Raw genomic sequence first — 8,319 nt, 5'->3', positions numbered from 1 at the left:
CAAACCTCACCTGTTGCTCATGTCAGCCTCAGGGCACAGAACTGAACCCTTTGTGCAGGTTCTCCTAGAGGGAAAGATTTTCTGTGACTTATTATCTGTTTATAGTTATTTGTTGTGTCAAGTTGTGAAGTGATTAGCGGCGTATTTTTCTCTGTCCTTTTTAGTATACTTGAATCTTTATTGAATTGAGTTACTCTTGTAAAGGCAGGGGCAATTTAGATGCAAATACTAATCTTCTGTATGGAGTCAAGAGGCTACTGGTATCAGGTCTTTTTGTTTATTTAAAAAAAAAGTATATTGCCTAAAAAAGTAATTTGAATTATAATAGAATTTGAGTTTTTTTATATTTACAACAATGTTCGTGTCTATATTATCTTATGAACATAATGTTAAAGTTTTTTCACTAACAGAATATGTCACCGTAAGTTTACAAAGCGGAAAGATTTTTTTTTTTTTTTTTTTTTTTTTACAAAAATGTCGAATAGCCAATTAGTCTTTTATATGAAGAATTCTTTCTTTGAGCTGACTAGTCTTATCAAACGGAAATACCTCTATTCCTTTCTGCCTAACGAGAGCAGGTGTGTGATGGAGAGCTTAAAAACCACCCTATTGTGTCACCATTCTCTTACGCTGCCATAGTGTCGTGATTACCATAGACTAATTGAGGTTCTTGATATCGAGCTGACAACCATAGTCATCAGTAAAATATAAAGAGATTGGAGTACGTCATTAACTGTGTCCAATTACGAATCTAATTAAGTCATTTGTTTAAAATAATAGCATCTGAGACCTTCTTTGCTGAACATGCATCTCTTTCACATTCTTACCCTTGCATCTTGCATGTAAAATAATAATAGAAAAAAATAATAATAAAAAATAATAAAAAAGAACGCTTGCTTGCACACGCACACACACACATACACAACAGACTTCACATGGAAGACAATAAGTGCGTTTTTTTCATCAAAAATTGAAGAAGAACAGCCCGCATTGACACAGACAACTGGACGATAGGAAAACATTGCAGCATTCATGAAAAGACAGAAAAACCGTTCTACACAAAATGGATTTCATGAGACAACAGAAAAGCTCATGAATTGGATAGGGTTTTAAAAATATTGCCTCAGCTTTTACTTTGCCTAAGTTGAGAACAAGGGACTTCTCTGACAGAGTGGAAGCGATTGCAAAGATGACTTAGCAACGTTGCACAAATTAAGCTCTTGCAAAGGTCAATGGTAGCATTGTATTTGTTATAGTAATGTTATAGAGGAGGATGAAAAGAAGAAGAAGAAGAAGTTGGATGGGGAAGAGGAGGAGAAGAAGGGGAATGGGGAGAAGGAAGAGGATAACGAAGAGGAAGGGGAATAGGAGCAAAATAGGGAGGAGGAGGAGGACGAAGAAGAAGAGAAAGAGGGAAGAGAAGAAGGAGAAGGACAAGAAGAAGAAGAAGAGGAGGAGAAGGAGGAAGAAGAAAAAGAAGGAGAAGAAGAAGTAGACGTAGGAGGGGGATTAAGAGGAAGAGGAGGAGGAAGAAGAAGAAAAAAAAAACAAGAAGAAGAAGGAGAAGAAGAAGATGGACGAAGGAAAGAAAGAGAATAAAGAAATCGAACAGAAACAAGAACAGGGAACAATTATACTCTTTATCAATTATTCCATCCATTTAATCCTACCAATACTTTTATGTCTAACTCCCCTCCTCTTCATATCAAATTATTTACTTATCATTAATATAATTAATACGAAAGGACGGGAAACGAGTATCATGTGAATAATAGGTGTGACCTTTGTTGACCTTTTCCATAAGCTTAATCTTCAAATCTTATCATTATTATTATTCGTTTGTTTATACACACACACACACACACACACACACACACACATATACATATATATATATATATATATATATATATATATATATATATATATATATATATATATATATAAATGAAGATTTATCCACTAGTCAAATGAGTATTTCGAATGGCCTTTTATTCTATCTATTCATATAAGGGAGAGAAAGAGAGACAGAGAGAGAAAAAAAAGAAAAGAAAAGAAAGGAAAAGGGAGAAATAAATGAAGAGAAAGAGAGACAAAAGCAAGAAAGGCATAAGATATATGTCTAAAAATAATGATAATTAAAAAAAGTCGAAAATGCATTAGACTTATATTACGTCAACCGTTAGTGTGTTCGCGGGCGGGCCTTGTAAAGGGTTGACATTTTGAATTTAAAGAAAATTGTAAATATATATATATATATATTTATATATATATAGTTATATATATATATAGTTATATATATATATATATATATATATATATATATATATATATATATATATATATATATATATATATATATATATATATATATATATATATATATATATATATATATTATATATATATATATATATATATAATATATATATATATATATATATATATATATGTATATATATGTTTGTGTGTGTATATATATATATATATATATATATATATATATATATATATACATATATATATATATATACGTTATGAAAGTATTTATGTTTAACGGTTAACAGAGCATATGTCTGACCTGAGATACATGATCAAATTACAATACACAGATGTGACCTTCACAATTATCGGATTTCGTATATCCCCCAGGATCGGGCAAAGATTCGTTAAAGACAGCACCTGCAACTTTAGCCCTTCTGGATATTCTGGTCATCTCCACATCATAGGAATATCACCCTCAAAGGCTGACCCGAGGGCGGACCTATGAATTATGATGAACCGAAGTCAGCCAATCAGGAAATCGCGACCCAAGCTGACACTTGGAATAGCTACGCCTACTTTCCTGTAGACGGCTCATCGCCCCGCCTAGCGAGCCGTCCTGAGATATACTGACGATAGCGAAGTCACTCGAGGTCCTTGACCTTAATCACCAACAACTACCACTCGCACTCCTACATCTACTATTGTGAACTAGTGCTAATCCCGATCTTTATTTCCAGAGTCATTCCTTGTTATATTTATATATATATATTATATCGTGTCATATTATTGAAGTTATAATATATTGTTATTGTATCAGCTGCTGTGTTTGACACCAACCTTATATTTATCTATGTGTGGATACTAGAGTAATCTATACCCATCACATAATCTGGTGGCAGCGGTGGGATGAGAACCTCACGTTTCTTTTTTTCGCAATAATTGGTACAATAATTAGCTACGTACCACGATAGCGAATAATTTTTTCCAGTGTCACACAGCAAACAGCGCATCAAGTTGACTGACAGGACGAAGACATCGGTAATGAAGGTTAGTTGCGACTAAGGTCGATATCCCTCGTGTCATTTTTCTTCCTCTTAATTGTTTTTCACACCCTAGTGTTGTGACTTGTGTTACCCACTTTCTTTTCTTCTTTTTCTTTCTATTGTGAAGTGATTGGATTTCTTTCTCGCGCCTATTCATGAGTGAATTACGAAGTGGTAAAGTGTTCAGAAATCTCAGGGAAACTACCGAAATATTCTTTGGGTTGGATACTGTACCTTCCCATTCTCCCTCCCGTCCCGTTTCCCGATCATCTCTGACCCCCCATTCCACCACTGACCCACTCTCTGACCTGACCCCCACCCGCCCCCCCTTCTCCAACATGACTTTCCAACCTCACCAAACATTCAATATCGTACAGAAATTTGATGGCTCGTCCATTCCGGTTGAAGATTTCTTGGAAAATGTTGAATCTATGATTATTCAAGGTGGAATGTCTAGAGATGACCCCTCTTTCGGCAATAAATGCGTAAACGCGGCTGAAACACGTTTAGAGCTTACCTCAGCGAAAGTACGTAACGCGATTAACGCCTTTAAAACATTGCCATCCGAATTGCGCAGTTGGAGTTATTTCCAGGATATATTTAGATCTTCGTTCAAATCCTTGGATGTAAGTCACCATATTCAGTTCGCGAGACTTATTCAATTAAAGCCTGCTTCCTTGTCCGAAGAAGACATTCGATTCTTTATCAATCAGCTTCGGGTTCAAGTTTCAAAATGGGTTAAGAGTATTCCCCACAACCATGACTCCCACGTAAAGTCCTTGTTTCACGACCATCACGTTTCCTCCATGACGTATATGGTCAAATCTATCCTTGTTGCTTCTTTACCTACTTCTGTACAAGAACAAGTTTGGGAACCCTGTGAAGATACTGATTTACTGAAGTTACCCGGCGAATTTGCCAAGTCTATCAGAGAAAAGGCTCCCGCAGTATCTGTCAACGCAGGCGTTCCCACGACTGATGCAAACACGACCACACAAGACAACACACCCTTGCGTAACACAAACAAACACAAACAACCAAACGACAAACCACAACGCAACCCTAACCAGCGGTTCCACAACCATGACACGAAAACACAACACTCAAGACAAACCTCCCCTCACAGATATAATACGGGACATAAAACTCGCTTTCCCCCATCATCTAACTCACCTCATGTACCAAGACGTAAACAACCTTGTGTCACAAATTGGGCACCAGACAGAGATCAGTGTTTTAATTGTTGTGCGAAAGGTCACGGTGCCGACTCATGTTATTCGACACCGTACTGTCCTTACCACGGCACGCGCTCACACCCTTGGCCTCACTGCTCGGCGTTCCCTGACCAGGTGGATCAAACTTACAAATTGCTCCAGCAACGCCAAGCAAACCGCCATTTTTTAGGGAAAAGCCAAAAACACCCAGACACGGCGACACTACAAGCACAATACCGGTAACACACCACATTGTCTCGACTAGTTGCATCCCTAATGATATCACTCAGCCGCCATTGCTTCCATCCATATTGAATGACAAGCCTGCATATTTCTTCTTAGACACCGGATCTTCTTGTTCTGTGGTCTCGTTGAATACCTTGCGGAATTTTGAATTATCATTAGATTTGCAACCGAGTCAAACCACCATTTGCGGGATAACAGGAGATAAGGTATCAGCTTTAGGCAGCAAAGTCCTTAACATTTCTCTTGGTAGTGAAATTTTTGCTCACAAGTTTGTCGTAGTAGAATCTAATTTTACCCCGGGACACCTCTTGTTGGGTCATGATTTCTTATACCGTACAGGTATTTCCCTCCACCCTCAGAGTAATAGCATTACTTTTAATGGTCATATTTACCTATTAAGGACTCCCTCTTGCCTATGGACGCATGCCGACCCTTTCACACCCGCAATGGCAATATATGAAGTCACACATGACCATAGTCACACCATGTCTACACCTCACTTTCCATCCTCTCCTCCCCACCACCCCCCTACCCCTCCCACCCGCCCTCGCTTCACCTCTCCTCTCGCTGCGCGCGCACCCGCATCACGCAAACCTTCGCGCGCAAAACACGTTGACGACTGTGCGAAATCTTGGACCGCTAATGATAATGCTCCTAAGTTTATAGCTAGTGCTACCACTACTATCCCGGCATTTCATGATCTACTGATAGACGTTTCTTGTCCTTCGGCAAATGGTACTGCTTTGATATTACCTGATAATATACGAGTAAAAGGTTGTGCAACATTACCTTCCTTGTATAATATCACTGATAATAGATGTCAGGTGCATGTATTTAATCTTACCCCGGCCCCTTTGACTATTAACGCTGGTGTACCTGTAATATCTTATGAATTCACAGAATTGCCTATCTGCGAATTTGATTTACCTGTTCCCTCCCCTGTTTTTTTCTGCAACATCATCTTCCCCTGATGAGCAGAGCTCTGATCATGTCCTAAAGCAAAATTTAGATTTTCATGAAGGATATGATATTTTGAATAACTTATTTAAAGAATTCCCAAGCGTACTGCCAACCAAGGACCGTCCGATCGGAAAAACAACATTGCTTCAACACTCCATTACCCTCGAGCCTGATGCTAAGCCTTCGTACATACCGAGTTATAAGATCCCTCATTCGAAGCGACAGGCCTTGGAAAAGGAAGTTAAAACAATGTTAGACATGAATCTTATTCAACCAAGCAATTCACCCTGGGCCTCTCCCCTCCTCCTTGTTCCAAAGAAGGATAATACTTTCCGCCCAGTGGTCGACTATCGCAAGTTGAATAAAGTAACAGTGCCAGAACCATTCCCAATTCCTAATCTTAGATTGTTGTTGCAAGACATTGGCTCTAATAATAAGATTTTTTCAACTATTGACCTTGCTAAAGGCTTCCTGCAAGTTCCTATGGCTCCTGAAAGCGTGCCATATACGGCTTTCTCGACTCATATGGGACACTTTGAATTTTTAGTATGTCCTTTTGGCCTTCGCAATTCCCCTCTCACATTTAGCAGATTAATGTCACTTGTACTATCAGGATTAATTAATGATCAGGTCCTCGTGTATTTAGATGATATTTTAATTTGTTCACCCTCCCTCTCTGAACACGAGAAGAAATTGCGCCAGGTTTTCAATAGGCTATCAACTGCAGGACTATGTATTCAACCTAGCAAATGTCAGTTCTTCAAGTCTAAGTTAGAATTCTTAGGCCATACCTTGTCATCTAAAGGTATTGCACCTAATGATTCAAAAGTTAAAGCCATTGCCGACTTTCCAACACCTAAAAACCAGAAGGAATTGAAATCATTTTTAGGCCTTTCAGGTTTTTACAGGCCGTTCATTCAAGGTTACGGGTCCATCGCGACGCCGCTTAACCATCTCCTTAAAAAGGATACTACTTGGCAGTGGACAGACGAGGAAAAAGCCGCATTTTCAACTCTTAAATCGCGACTAATTAAGGCTCCACTCTTAGCCTTTCCCGATTTCAGTTTGCCTTTTGTCCTCACCACTGATGCCTCAAACCTCGGGCTCGGAGCAGTACTCCACCAGAAACATGGCCATTCTGGAAAAACGCAGCCCATTGCTTTTGCAAGTCGCGCCCTCAATTCAGCGGAAAAACGCTATCACACGACGGACCGTGAACTTCTCAGTATCACATGGGCCCTCCGTCATTTTCGAGAGCTAATCTTGGGATATCAGATAGAAGTGCACACTGATCATTCCCCTCTCACGTCCATATTTAAGGGTAGGGACCCTCATGGACGACGCGCCCGCGCAATTGAAATTCTTGCAGAGTTTGACGTCACCATTGTTTATTTACCCGGGGAAACAAAATGTCGTTGCCGACGCGCTATCACGCGCTCCCCTCTCTGACGCTCACTACCTGCCTGAATCTAGCTCCTCGCCCACCTTTGCCTCCCGCAAGGTGAAATTCTCTGACATTGCACCGATCTTGGCAAATACTGCCGCTCCTACCGTTGAGGATTCTTCGAAGGACGAGATCCGGTCTGCACATGTTAATGGTCGCCGTTCCGACTCCATTCATTCTGTTACCGCCCCGGTCTTGGCTGCCCCAGCCGTACCTCCCATGGACCCACCCACGGAGGACGAGATCCGGATAGCGCAACGTAATGATAATCTGTACGGCCCCTTAATTCAAGCTTTAGAAAGGAATGAAAGACCTCCCCCTAGCAGACATGTTCGAGTAAGTCAACTTTACCTCGATGCTAACGGTCTACTTTGCTACAAGTCTAGATATAGGACAAGAAAGCTTAAGGCATCTCGTAAGCTTGTAGTTATTCCTGAATCCCTTGAAGGTCGAATCCTTCCTCTTTTCCATGAGTCGAAAGAAGCTGCACACTGTGGTAAGTATAAAGCAATTCACTTAGCTCAGCAACGCTTCTTCTTCCCACACCTTATTAGCAAAGTTGCTAAGCATGTTCACTCTTGTAAGCAATGCCCATATTACAAGGGAAATACCAATGACCCAGCCCCTGCATTGAAATATGACATTCCAGACTTTCCTTTCCAGAAAGTCTCTTGCGACACATTGTCAGGTTTTCTACCTTCTCGCAATGGTAATCGTTATATTTTAGTCTTCATTGATAACTTCACTCGTTTTTGTGAACTCGTCCCCGTGCCCAACAAAACAGCAAATGTTGTTGCACATGCTTTTCACGACTTCTGTCATAGACATTCAGCCCCCATGTATTTTTCAACTGATAACGGGACTGAATTTCATAATAAAGTCATGGATAAGCTATGTGATATCATGAATGTAACTCGTGTTAACATTCTCCCTTACCGCCCACAAAGTAATGGTATTACAGAAAGGCTCAACTCCTCCATCCTCTCATTAATGAGATCGCTTGTTGATGCGACATCGGACACATGGGATGAATCACTATTGACAATCCAGTCTTGTATTAATAGTACATTCCATTCTTCCTTAGGTGACACCCCACATTTTCTTTAATATGGAATGGATAAAAGACTACCCTATGACCTCTTTGATG

This window comes from Penaeus japonicus, unplaced genomic scaffold (genome assembly GCF_977035675.1).
Source record: "Penaeus japonicus unplaced genomic scaffold, GWHDUDI00000001_assembly GWHDUDI00000036, whole genome shotgun sequence".
Lineage (NCBI taxonomy): Eukaryota > Metazoa > Arthropoda > Malacostraca > Decapoda > Penaeidae > Penaeus > Penaeus japonicus.
Note: the sequence above shows the minus strand (reverse complement) of the source record.